A 14938-nucleotide genomic window follows, 5' to 3' on the forward strand; every position below is an offset into this window, starting at 1 on the left:
GAAATGTTCATCATTGTGCTATAGAAAACAATCTCATTGTGTTTTTAAAAGCTAGAGTGGCTATTGAGAAGGGGAAGAGGATCATAGAAAAAGTTGGTTAACATGCTACTTCCACTTCAAATCTTTACTCGATGTCATCACCAGCAACATTTTAAATTTATGCTTCCACTAGATTGCAGTTATTTTCCTTTGATTATGCTTATGATACAAGCCTTTCCACACAAAATTAACGTATAGCAATTGTGTAGAATTTTTCTTTGGAAAATATGGTGATTTATTACAAAGTGAGCAACATCATTTAAAAAATTCAGAATTTGATTTTTCTCAGAATGATCAGGAAGAATAAAGCACATGTATGGTTCATTTCAGGAGAATTAGAACATGAGAATTAATATATTTCAGGTCTTTACAAATACTTTGATGCCTATGAATCAGCATATTTTTCCTAGTTTGAGATTAAAAAAAAAATCGAGACTTAATTAAAATCTCACTGATGTTTCACCATCAAATGATTTTATATTTGTATTTTCTTGTACTTTGTAACTTACGTAGAGAATAGAAGAAAGAAAAGGGGAGGATGGGTCATCTTTCTTTCTTTCTCAGTTCTTATAGCACTTCATTTTTTTGACCTATTATTCCTGCTGCCCGCTTTGTTTGTCTACATGTTTGTATTTCATTATTTCACAGAAAACCATCTACTGCCATTCTGAAGGTCATTTACCTGAAAATGATAGAGAGCAGCATATATTCAAACAACTGCACAGTAATTACCTATCAATTATCATTGTTCCTTACTTTTCTGTTTTAGGATTGAGAGGCTGCCTCCCTCCCCTACCTTCCTCACACCCCCAGCATATTATCACAAAGCCTACTGATTCATTGGGTTAAATTTGCCACCCACAGTGTTCCTGTTGTTTTGTGTATGGAAGTGAAAAGATTTAATTGAATATTGTTGAAAAGACACAGAGGCTAACTTTCAATTTTCATATGTAATTCCTCCCTCTCCCTCTGCACCACCTCCTTTGCTTGTTGAGAAAATTGCCCTCTCCGTGGAAACAATTTAAAAAAGCTTTCAGATTTTAGTAGTAGTTGTTGCAGAGAAAAGAAGTCAAAAAGTAGAAGTTTAAACATGAAAAAGGGAGCAGAAGACAGCTGGGAAGAAGGCTTAATGTTTATGAGTGGGTGTGGAGGGGAAAAGAACTAAGTTGAATGAGCAAAGCTGAGCTAAGAGAAAGATGGTTTTTCTGCATCCCAGAAGGCAGTACTCCATTCTTTCCTGCAGGCTTAACTCTCCAAAAGATAAGAGCTTTATCTGAAATTCTTATAGGATTCACTCCTGAAGAGCAGCTTGTCACCAAACAGCAACACTGTGATTTCCTCAGGGGATCATCGTTTATTATTATTTTTTTAATGTTACACTTTTGTGAACTCCAGTTTCTACCTCAATTCAAATGGTCATTTGGTTTCAGGGTCAAAGAGACCCAGCAATACACCTCTCCCACTTACAGAGGTCTTTGGTTAAACCATGTCTGCCACAAGGACACAAGTAGCTGGGTCTGACTGGTTGTTTTTTATTTGCTTTTTTGCCTCCTTTACTTTCTAGATTGTGAGATATTGTAACCCTTGTCAATGACACATAGTACTGAACCCGTCTGAAGAAGTATGTCACGTTGTGATGAACAGTTTCTCCTGCTAAGTAAATGTAGAATCATTGTGAAAGGTTTAATAATGCCCACCCTTCCCCGCCAAAGATGTCTATACCCTAATTCCAGGGACCTGTGAATATGTTACCTTACATGGCAAAAGGCTTTGTATTAATAGATGTGGCTAAGTTAAAAATCTTGACACAGGGTGACAGCCTGGGTTATCCCAGTACACCCGATGTAATCACAAGAATCCTTATAAGAGAGAGGGGAATGTGATGATGTAAACAGAGTAAGAGAAAGCTTGGAAGATGCTACGCTACTGGCATTGAAGTTGAAGGACAGGGCCAAGAGCCAAGAAATGCAGGCAGGCTCTAAAAGCTGGAAAAGGCATGGAAAAGAATCCACCCCTACATCCTTTAGCGGGAACACAAGCTCTGTTAACACGTTGTATTTAGCTTGTGAGATCCATTTTTTGGACTTTGGAACTCCAGAATTATAAGTTAATACATTTGGGTTGTTTTAAGCCATTAAGTCTGTAATCATTTGTTAAAATAGCCACAGGCAACTGATACAGCCATGAACGTTTAATAATTACTAACTTTGCACAATTTTGATACAGGCTTTCTTATTAACGTTTATTTTTTCCTAATTACCAGGAATAAAAGTGGGGTATGGGGACAATGTCATGATGCACTCCATTTTAGCCATATGAATTTGTATTTCCAGTATTAGGAAAAAAGGTGACAAATCTGATTGTGTTCATATGAAATAACAATAAAGCATAACCAAAAGAGAAAAGTGTCCAGCTGGAAATGAAGTTGGAGAAAGATGAAGAGAAGCAAGCCAATTGTGTAGTTTCCCTTCTGCTTTTTAAAATCATGATTTGTTTAACCCATTGAATTCTATTTTACAAACAGGACTGCAAGGAAGTATTGATGGATTTGATGGCATGAAAACCACAGTCACAGAGGCAGGAAAGTAAGGAATAAGTGTTAGAATAGGAAGCGGAGTTGCTCATGGAGAGACTTTGTGACATGTGAGCAGGGCTAGGCTCGGGAGTCAGAAAGTCCTAAGTTCAAATGCTGTTCTTATCCTAACTGGCTGGCTAATTCTTTGGGGAAATTAGTAATCTCCTCTGAGCATATTTCCTCATATGTGAAAAAAAAGAATATAGTACCCAGCTAGGTAGAGTTGTTGGGATTAAATGATGATCATAAAGCATCTAGCCCAGCTTTGGCTATATTATAGCTGCTTACAAAATTGTAATTATGATGTAAAAGAGAAATACACTGGAAAAGGAGGATGTGGGCCATTTTGTTCCACCTTCAACACCTTTTATCTTTGTGACCTCGGGTAAATTATACTTCATTCTGTGCTTCGTTTTCCTGGGTCTATAAAAGAGTGTAAGTACGGAACCATTGAGGGATAGTCATTATTAACCTACCTCAAATGGTGTCTATAAATTAATATATATTGTGCTTTTCCTATGTGCAAGATCTAGCACAATACCTAGTTATTACTATTGTTGTAGTAATTGTTATGCTATAGAAGTTTGAATTGTAAGGCGGTGGAGAGTCACTGAGCTTTACAAGAAAGTATAGCAAAACACTTTAGTAGATAGTAATGGGGAATATTACATAAATGGATAGATATTAGGGGCAGATATTACAAAGATTACAGCATGGACATTTATTAAGGCCAACTGCTTCATCAGTTGCAACTCTCAAGTTCCTGATGTTGCTTAATTTTTTAACCTCCCGTTTTGTGCTGCCCTTTGTACAAATACTTAATGCTCCTGACACCTCTTCAGTAGCACATGTATTGTGAGTTCATTTTGTTATTACTTGTGTATACTAGCATTCCTTTGTGAACTGAAAGCATGGAATTAGCTGTTGCCTCTATCCTACCTAGTTTTGTAGTTTGAATTGAAGCCTTCACCTCATTAACACCTATTCTGTCCACTATCTTAGAGAAAACTTCTCAAATTCAGGCAGATCATTAATAAAGCAGAAAGAGTGGAGAACTTGAGATATTGGAAATTGGAACCCACTACTAGTATTGACTGATTTATGATTATCAGTTTTTGTCTCTGCCTAGTCTCATGCCACTAAAGTCTCTGAGGCAACAAAGAATAAGCAATTTTGCTCACCTTATACAAATAAACCACAGAATAAGGAATCGCTAGAGAATTGGTACTTCAGCCTTTCTGTGGGGATTACTGCTTATTTTTAAATTGTTTAAAAGATATTGAAATTATTGTGAATAAAGAGAAAGCTTCCTAATAAAACAGAGAATTAAACTTAACACTTCCCCATAATGTAAACAGCTTGGTTAGGAACACAGCATTACAGAAACCACTTAAGAATTGATTGTACTTGCACTTGGAGCAGAACTAGAAGCTCACCGTTTAGAAGCTGTGCACATTTCCCTATCAAACAGTACATAAAGTTTCCATATTCCTCAAAATTGGCTTCATTTGTGCCATGTGTTTGCTTGGAACTATGCCACATAAAGCAGTTCTCCCCCTCGAACTGGTCTGCTTTCATGCCGCAGTGCAAGTGTGTGATATACTGGCACCGTGTGCTAACATAGACCCATTTTTATATGGTAAAAACTAGCACGGCCTAGGGAATTGGAAAGTATGTCTGAAAACCTCCCCATAGAATATGTCCCTTCCTTTAAAAACTGTCATACTGCAAGTTCCAATTGAGTTAAAGGCCATTTTGCTCCTGTAGGGAAATAGATTCTATTGTAATTTTTACATTCCCCAATAACAGTCTGTTCTTTGTTTATTGAAGAGAGCTTTCATGTCATAAAAATGGCATTGTTTGACAGAGAAACAGAATCATTGTTTTATTATAGAAACTTTACTCTTACAACAGCAAAAATAAATAGCTCATCTCTTAAGGTCCTGATCAATGTCTAACACCTCCTACCCCCAGCAACACTTCACTGCAAGTATATTAACAGTCTATAATAGCAGCTCCACTCACCTACCAAGAAATGATCTTCACAAATGATTTACAGCTAAACCAGAGCTTAAACACATAGCACCCAATCAAGGGCAGATTTTTATCTTTTCCCCAGTCATATAAGTTCTGAGAAGAAATAGATTAATGATCTCTGAGACGACTGCTGAGAAAATTTACAAAGTATATTGTTTATTCTAAAGAATGAGACCTAGTTGTCAAGCACTTTTTTCCCTTATATGTACATCCAAAGGTAACCATAACACTGTCTTGATGCAAATTTAGGATGTAGATTTATTCATACCTCTCTTCTCCATTTGGATATTGTCTTGTCTGTGTGAGTGCACACAGGCACATGCACGCATACACACATGCACTCTTGTTTCACGCTTATTTGTAAAACTCACAAAGATTTCCAAACCATTAATATATCATTGTTTAACATGAACACATGGTTGTTCACTCTCCATATGTATCTTCACTTTGTCGCACTCAAAGAATTTGGCAAAATCAGAAGGCTGAAACCTCATGGATTAAATGTATTCTATATAACATATGTCTTAATTGCTGTTACTGTAAAGAAACCTGGACTAGCCAGATTTGACTAATTTCTACCTAAGGTATTTGAATTCTTATAAATAGATTCATTGCTTTAATTACACAAGAGTGGTTTATATGAATGTAATTATCTTCACTTTCTAGCTGAATAAACTGAGCCTGATTCTATCCCTATATAGGATATGTGAATTGAACAGCTGTTCCAATTATTTTGATAATTCAAATCTTCACCTCTACCAGTGGAAGACAGCAGAAGAGGGTTAGGGGGCTTGAATTATTCTGATTGACTGTGCACATGAGTGTAATCGCCTCTAGATAATCACTCATTTCTTCACTTCACTTCCCATCTACAGGTAGTATCAGTAAACAGTAACATCTTTTGCTTTGCCTCAGTTTATTGATGGCTGCAGTTAGAAAGAAAAAGCAAGGTTTTGTTTCAGTACTTAAATGAGTAACATCTCCAAAATGTTTTGAAAACATAAAAAGGTTGAATACATTTTTAACAAACGTTTTGTTTGCTTTGACTTTTGATTTTTGAACAGATGAGTACAATACTCCTATACTCCTTCCCTAGAAATAGGAGTACTATCTGAAGACTTATTTCCTAAACAAAAATTTCAGGTCTAATGCATTTGTAGGTATTAAGGGCATTGAAAAGTTATATTCACAAAATGTGACATCTTAACATATATTAATAATTCTTATCACTGATAATCTTTTATTATCAGTGTTGTATTTCTGGAGAGATTCCAATTGCTTCTCACATTCTGAAAGTCTCTGTTTATCCTTTACATTAGGAATGTAAGAATTTAACAAAACATTATGAATGTTTACCTTTTTTCTAAAATAAAACTACAATCCCTGTTTACTCTTATATAATAAAATATAATATTACAAGTGGAATCAGCAAAATGTTTAATAATTTTCTGGGACAGTTTTTACAAGCCATGGGGTTGAACTTATATTCATTATGTGCAGTGGAGTTATTATATTCTCCTTAAATAAAAAGATGCATGAAGTTAAATTAGAAATGTTTTGCATGTTTTCATGACGGGACATTTAATCAAAGAGGGGATCCATGAGGTTTTTCTTGGGTTACTGCAATTTAATTTTCCATATCTTTCTTGGAAAGGACATTGGATGCAGTTGTAGGAGGTTAATATTTCTAACATGCCACTTTTATTGTGGCATTCTTCTGCGCTCCAACCTCTGATGATTTCCCATTGCCTTCAATATGATGTCCTTATTTGGTCATCTAGTGTTCAGAGCCCTCACATTCTGGCCCCAGCTTCCCTTCTCAACTTGATCACAGGCATCATAATTCTGCTAACTACACAGCTGCCCTTCCCACTCTTTCTTAACCACTCTGCTGTGTTCTGACTTCTACACTTTGATTTTAAAGCCACTCCTTTTCCTGAAAATCCTTTTCCCATTAGGTCATTATTAATTGAGTTCATCCTCTAAGTTACAGTTCACGTTCCTGTTCCTCTATGGCACCTTTCCTAAACCTGGTCCCATATAAAATCCTATCTCTCAAAATCCCATTAGCATAGAATATGTGGTCTATAGACTATTACATTTGTCATTTACATATTGTCTTCTATTATTGGGCAATCATATGTGTGAGTATGCATGGGCTGGCCTGAAGGTCATCTTCCCAACTGCATTGCAAGTTCATCACAAGTTCACGGACTTAACTAGAGAGGCTCTTTTATATCATTCATGAGGCACATTCCCTATTGTGATGTACTATGCATAGAATTATTTCAATAAATATTTTCTACTTATTTGACCAATGCTTAATTACCTGTCAACTCTATCCTCTTGTATCTGGCATTTCTAGAGTATTTGGACAGTATCTTCAGAATGCAAAATTAGGAGGAGTATGTACCAGGCAAACTATTACAAATAATGCCCTCAAACAGTTACATTTCATTATTCATGTTTTGTAATTTATCTTCTGCTTTAGTATTTTAGCTCACTTATGATTCAATTTGCAGTCTACATGCCTATGAATAGGGACACGAGAATTTGTCTTGATAAGTAGAAGTTAGAGGGCTTCCAAAATGATGTTATTCTAGATAGAACAACAAATCAATACTGAAACATTGAGGAGTAATAATCCCCAAATATGTACATGCATATCTCATTTTATTGGGCTTCACTTTATTGCACTTTGCAGATACTTCACTTTTTATAAATTGAAGGCTGCATGGAGCAAGTCTATCAGCACGATTTTTCCAACAGCATGTGCTCGCTTTATTACTGTGTCACGTTTTGGTAATTCACTCAATATTTCAAACATTTTTATTGTTGTTATATTTGTTATGATCCATGATAAGTGACCTTTGATGTTACTATTGTAATTGTTTTGGGATGTCATGAACCACACTCATATGAGATGGCAAACTTGGTGGGGTGCAGTGGCTCACACCTGTAATCCTCACACTTTGGGAGACCAAGGCAGGAGGATCGTGTTAGCCTAGGAGTTTCAGACCAGCCTGGGAAACAAAGTGAGATGCTGTTTTTAAAATATATATAGAGAAAAATTAGCTGGGCATGGTGGCACATGGCTCTGGGGAGCCCTGCCAGCTGCATGGGAGGCTGACACAGGAGGATCACTTGAGTCAAGGAGGACAAGGAGGCAGTGAGCCATGTTCACTCCACTTCACTCCAGCCAAAATGACAGAGCAATACCGTCTGAAAAAAAAAAAAAGACAAACATTTTTTCAACTTTAATTTTAGATTCCGGGAGTACATGTGTAGGTTTATTACCTGGATATATTATATGATGCTGAGGTTTTGAGTACAAATGATCCTGTCACCCAGGTACTGAGCATAGTAACCAATAGTTTTTTAACCCTTGTTTCCCTCCCTCCCCACGCTAGTAGTCTTCAGTTTCTATTGTAGCCACCATTATGTCCCTGAGAATCCAATGTTTAGCACCACATGAGGACATGTTGTATTTGGTATTCTGTTTCTGCATTAATTCACTTAGAATAATGGCCTCCAGCTGCATCCATGTTGCTACAAAGGACATGATTTTCATTTTTATGACTGCATAATATTCCATGGTGTATATGCACCATATTTTCTTTCTCCAGTCTGCCACTGATGAGCACCTAGATTGATTTCCTGGATTGATTTACCTTTGCCATTGTGAATAGTGCTGAAATGATGATGAGAATACATATGTCTTTTTAGTAGAGCAATTTGTTTTCTTTGGGCACTATACCCAGTAATGGGATCACTAGGTTAAACAATAGTTGTGTTTTAAGTTCTTTGAGGAATCTCCAATTTTTTCACACTGGCTGGACTAATTTGCATTCCCATCAACAGTGTATCAGTGTTCCCTTTTCTCCACAGCCTCAGCAGCATCGTCGTTTTTATTTTTGACTTTTTAATAATAGCTAGTATGAATGGTATGAGATGGTATCTCGTTATGGTTTTGATTTGCATTTCTCTGATGATGAGTGATGTGGAGCACTTTTTCTTATGTTTGTTGGTCACTTGTATGTCTTCTTTTGAGAAGTATCTGTTTATGTCTTTTGCCCATTTTTTGATGGGGTTATTTGATTTTTTACTTGTTGAATTGCTTAAGATTCTTATAGATTCTGAATATTAGACCTTTGTCAGATGCATAGTTTGCAAATATATCCTCTCATTCTGTAGACTGTCTATTTACTCTGTTGATAGATTCTTTCACTGTGCAGAGCTCTTTAGTTTAAGTAAATTGCACTTATCAATATTTGGTTTTGTTATAATTGCTTTTGAGGACTTAGTTATAAATTCCTTCCCAAGTCCAATGTCCAGAATGTAATTTCCTAGCCTTTCTTATAGGATTCTTATAATTGGAGATGTAACATTTAAACCTTTAATCCATCTTGAGTTAATTTTTGTATATGGTGTAAGGAGGGGATCCAGTTGCATTCTTCTGCATATGGCTAACCAGCTATCCAAGCATCATGTCTTGAATAAAGTCTTTTTTCCATTACTTATTTTTGTAAGATGGCAAACTTAATCCATCAACGTTTTGTGTGTTATGACTACTCCACTGATCAGTCATTCCCTCATCTCTCTTCCTCTCCTTGGGCTTCCCTATTCCCTGAGACACAACAATGTTGAAATTATGCCAATTAGAAACCCTACAATGTCCTCTAAGTGTTCAAGGGAAAGAAGAGTCACATGTTTATCACTTGAAATCAAAAGTTAGAAAGGATTAACCTTGGTGAGGAAGGCATGTCAAAAGCCAAGATAGGCTGAGAGCTAGACCTCTTGTGCCAGTTGTCCAAGTTGTGAATGCATAGGAAACATTCTTGAAGAAAATTAGAAGTGCTACTCTGTTGAACATGGGAATGATAAGAAAGTGTAACAGCCTTATTGCTAATATGGAGAATATCTTAGTGGTCTCGATAGAGGATCAAAACTGTCACACCATTATCTTAAGCAAAAGGCTAATCTAAAGCAAGGACTGCAATTCTGTGAATGCTGAGAGCAGTGAGAAAGCTGTAGAAGAGAAGTTGGAAGCTAGCAGAGATATGTTTATGAGGCTTAAGGAATAAGCCCTCTCTATAACATAAAAGTGCAAGGTAGAGCAAAAAGTGCTGGTGGAGAAGCTACAGCAAACTATCCAGATCAAGCTAACATCTAAGTTCATAAAGGTGGCAATACTAAACAACAGATTTTCAATGTAGACAAGACAGCCTTCTACTGGAAAAGGAAACAATCTAGGAGTTTCATAGCTAGAGAGAAGTCAATGCCTGGCTTTGAAAGTTCAAAAGACAGGCTTTAAAAGTTCAAAAGATAGGCTGACTCTCTTGTGAAGGGCTAATGTATCTGGTGACTTTCAACTGAAGCCAATGCTCATTTACCATTCCAAAAATCCTTGGGCCCTTAAGATTCTACTCTGCCTATGCTCTATAAGTCAAACAACAAAGCCTAGATGACTGCATATCTCTTACAGCATGGTTTGATGAATATTTTAAGCCCTCTGTTGAGACCTACTTCTGAAAAAAAAAGATGTCTTTCAAAATATTACTGCTCTTTGACAATGTCCCTGGTCACCCAAGAGCCCTAGGAAGATGTCCAAAGAGATTGATTTTATTTTCATGCCTACTAACACAACATCCATTCTGTAGTCCTTGGATCAAGAGTCACTTCAACTTTCAAGTCTTATTATGTATATCATACATTTCATAAAGGTATCACTACTGTATGTGCTGAGTTCACTGATGGATCTGGATAAAGTAAACTGAAAATGGAAAGTACTCACCATTCCAGATGCCATTAAGAAAATTTGTGATTGAGGGGAGGAGGTCAAAATATCAACATTATCAGGAGTTTGGAAGTAGTCGATTCCAACCCTCATCAATGACTGTGAGTGTCCAAGACTTCAGTAGAAGTCACTGCAGATGTGATAGAAATAGCATGAGAACCAGAATGAGAAGTGGAGATTGAAGGTATGACGGAATGGTTGTATTCTCAAGGTAAAACTTCAGTGGATCCAGAGTTGCTACTTATGGATGAATAAAGGAAGTGGTTCCATGAGATGGACTGTACTCTTGGTGATGATACTGTGAACATTGTTGAAATGACAACAAAGAATTTACAATATTCCATAAACTTAGTTGATAAAGTAGCATCAGAGTTTGAGAAGATTGACAAATTTTGAAAGAAGTTTTATTGTGAGTGAAATGCTATCAAACAGTATCACATGCTACAAAGAAATCATTGGTTACAAAGAAGAGCAAATCGATGCAGCAAACTTCATTGTTGCTTTATTTTAAGAAATTGCCACAGCCACCCCAACCTTTGGCAACCACCACCCTGATCAATCAGCAGCCATCGTCATTGAGCCAAGAGCCTGTACCAGCAAAAAGATTATGACTCCCTGAAGGCTCAGATGATCGTTATACCATTTTTTAAGCAATAAAGTATTTTTTAAATTAAGGTATGTACATTTTTTAGATACAATGCTATTGCACACTTGACAGATGATGGTAAAGTGTAAACATAACATTTAATGCACTGGGGAACCAAAACCATTCGTTTACCTTGCTTTATTGTGATATTTACTTTATTGCTGCAGTCTGGAACCAAACCCACAATATTTCCAAGGCAGTCCTGTATATAGTTTCATGTCTCTTTTTATTCTAAAATATATGTAGGAGAAAAAATTGTATCACTTATGTTACTGGGTCATAATATTAAAAGCCTGTGAATCTGATGCACATGACAAAAACTGGTCTTAAACCTATCCCAATTATCTTTTGTTAATATGCCAAATTTATAGAACAATAGAGTTTCAAGAATTGTGAACAATGTAGAATAACTAATAGATCTAATGTTGAACAGCTAAAATTATCAGTGCCCTTTGTATCAGTTTAGAAAGGTATTTGCAAATCATTATCAACAAATTATAGCATAAAATTCTTTTTTCTTTTTGACTTTGAAATTGTATTTCAAGATCCGCAATTAGACCACATTACTTACTGGATTGTGAAAGTGAAAGGTGTTTTCACTTTTGGATGTTAAAGGTCTTATTAAATGACAAGTAAATCAATTCCACAAGTTTTGTGTGGTAGAATAGCTTGGAAAGGGCCATTTTAATCTTTTTTTCAACAAAGGGAAGTAATTTATTTTAAAAATAACACAGTAATAGTAGATTAATTTAATACAATTTCAAGAAAATCACCAAATTTGGTAGGTTTAAGAAGTTTGTTTTTGTTGTTGTTGTTGTTTTGAGCTTACAATGTTCTTATTTTTTTTTATATTTTTAATTTTTTAAAATTGTACTTTACATTCTGGGGTACATGTGCAGACCATGCAGGTTTGTTACATAGGTATACACATGCCATGGTGGTTTGCTGCATCCCATCAACCCGTCATCCAGGTTTTAAGCCTCCAGTGCATTAGGTATTTGTCCTATGCTCTCCCTTCCCTTGCCCCCACCCCTCGAGAGACCCCAGTGTGTGATGTTCTCCTCCCCGTGTCTAGGTGTTCTCATTGTTCAACTCCCACTTAGGACTGAGAGCATGCGGTGTTAGGCTTAAGAGATTTTTAAACTCCCCAAAATATCAACAAATTGAAACATTACTACAAAAAAAGAGAAATAAATTTCACAGACTGTCTTACTGTTTGTTGAGTTTGAATAGCTAATAATAATTTGTTACACGCTATTATATTTTTCATTTCTAAAGTTAGCCAAATGATCAGTGATTTTTACAATACTGATAAACAGTGCTTAGAAAAGTAACGTGTTCTACCAATTTCCACACATTTCTGATGCTAATTACTTGTTTCTTTTTTGTTTTATTTGTATATTTTTTATTTTAAGTTTTGTGAGTACATAGTAGGTTTATATATTTATTTGGTACTTGAGATGTTTTGATACAGGCATTCAATGTGTAGTAAGCACATCATGTAAAATGGGGTATTCAACCCCTCAGGCATTTATTATTTATGTTCCAATCAATTATACTCTTTTAGTTACTTTAAATGTGCAATTACATCATTATTGACTATAGTCTCCCTGTTGTGCTATCAAATAATAGGTCTTATTCATTCTTCTAATTAATTTTTTTAACTATTAATATGACTGGAAAAGCCATCCACCTTAATGTGTAGTTGGTATACCATTAGAGAGAAAAAATTATTTAGAGGGATTTTACGGATAAAAATATTTCTCATACCACGAAGGAGAGTGTTTCTGAAATGTGAGAAGGCATTTTGAATATTGAGTTTCCTTCTATACATAGGTAACTGATGCTATCTTGGAGGCTTACAAGATGGAACTTATGTGTGTTAAATCATACAATTATTTTAGTTTAGAAACAGGAGATTTTCACATAAAACTAAACCATTTTAGACCAAGAAAGAGGGATAGGCATGTGAAAGCCATTAGCTATATTGAAAATGGACTGAAACTGGATTAGCTACTTTTGGATTTCTTTACTACAACTCATGTGAAAAATAGAAACTAAGTCCAATGAATCAGAAGCCATCTAGGAGGCATGTTTTCAGGAATTACTTTGAAGGGACCATTTGGACCTACTAATTCTTATCAGTAAATCATAACTTCTTAGATACTTTTAGGTAAGAGGAAACTTGGTTAGAAAGAGATGAAGCTGATCCTGGTCTTTGTTACTTTCTTGTTGCAGTTGAGGAAAAGAATAGTATTTGCTTAGGTGACTGTCGTAGTTTCAGCTTTTAGACTCTTTAATAATAGCTACCATTTATTGAGTACTTACTACGGTTATGGCCCAGAAACTGTGTTTTGCCTTTTTTTTTTTTAAACATGATCTTCACCATCAAAAGATGGTGAAACTGAGTCACATTGCTGGTAAGTAAAACAGCCTAGATGGAAGCCACATCTGTTTGTGCCTTCTAATTAATTTTTTGTACCCATTAACTATCCCCACCCCACCCCTACCTCCCCACTACCCTTCCTGTCCTCTACTCTGTATGTCCATGAGTTCAATTGTTTTGAATTTTAGCTTCCACAAATAAGTGACAACATGCAATGTTTGTTTTTCTGTGTCTGATTGATTTCACTTAACATAATGACCTCCATTTCCAACAACGTTGTTGCAGATGACAGAATCTCATTCTTTTTTGTAGCTGAATAGTACTCCACTGTACATAGGTACCACATTTTCTTTGTCCATTCATCTATTGATGGACACTTAGGTTGCTTCAGTAGAAGATTTCAAAATGCGGTAACAAGAGTCCTCAGTCAGTTAAGATCCAATAATAGAAGGTCTGCATATTCTGAGGGTCACCACATGGGTATGAGGAGCATTGGTATTTAAAACTATTTTGTATAATTTTGATAAAGAAAAGCTAAAGATTAATTAAGCTTGATTCCTTCAGAAGATGGTCCTTGACTTTTATATTTCATGTGATATCTCTGCAGTATGCTCTGATAACTCCCCTGTTTCCCCTCCCATAATACCTCAGGTTATTGTAATTGCTTTTTGATTGCCTGTCATCATTACTAGTTTGTTTTCTTTTTGAGAACAGGAATTATTTTCTCCTTCACTGCCACAGCCTCTGCACCTAGCTCAATGAGTGATACAACAGAAGCACTTAAAATATTGCTGAAACTCAATTTGGGAGATATTCTACAAAATATCTGGCCTCTGTTGGTCAAAACTATCAGTGTTATAAAGTTCAAAGAGAGGCAAATAACTATTTCAAATTAAAAGAGGCTAAAGAGATATGACAACTGAAAGTAATGTTTGAGCCCGGAACAGACCAGGAAATAAAAATAGAGCTATAAATTTCATTAATGGGGTAATTGTCATACTCTGAATATAGAGTATGGATAAGATTGTGATCTAAAGCCATGTTAAATTTCCTGACTTTGAAACTGAGCTGAAGTTATTTAAGAGAATGTCTTTGCTATTCAGAAATAAAACCTAAAGTATTTAAGGGTAAAGGGGCATGATATCTGTAAATTATTCTCAAATGATTCAGAATAATTATATATATAAAATATTAGATATATAGGTATATATCTATACACAGAGAGAGAGAATAATAAAATGATATATGTTTAAAAATAATGTGGCAAAATGTTGACAAATGGTGAATCTGGGTAAGGGGTACCTGGGAGTTCTTTATCTTGAAAATATTCTGCATGTTTGAAATTATATAAAATAAAATGCATTTTAAAAAGTATTTGTTCAGTGAATAAAGAACAAAAAAAGGATAATTGCAGTCAGAAGATGTTTATGAAGTTGATTATGAAGATTGTTAAGAAAT

The 14938-nt window shown here is 35.5% G+C and overlaps 1 protein-coding gene across 12 annotated transcripts in view; it reads left to right on the top strand.

Annotated features, from left to right (window-relative positions):
• DMD (dystrophin) overlaps window positions 1-14938 on the top strand; it is a 2277745-nt gene that overhangs the window by 1632564 nt on the left and 630243 nt on the right. The gene's annotated exons all lie outside the window — the stretch shown is intronic.

Source organism: Aotus nancymaae, unplaced genomic scaffold (genome assembly GCF_030222135.1).
Source record: "Aotus nancymaae isolate 86718 unplaced genomic scaffold, 86718_ANA_hifiasm-v0.15.2.pri h1tg000058l, whole genome shotgun sequence".
NCBI classification, from domain to species: domain Eukaryota; kingdom Metazoa; phylum Chordata; class Mammalia; order Primates; family Aotidae; genus Aotus; species Aotus nancymaae.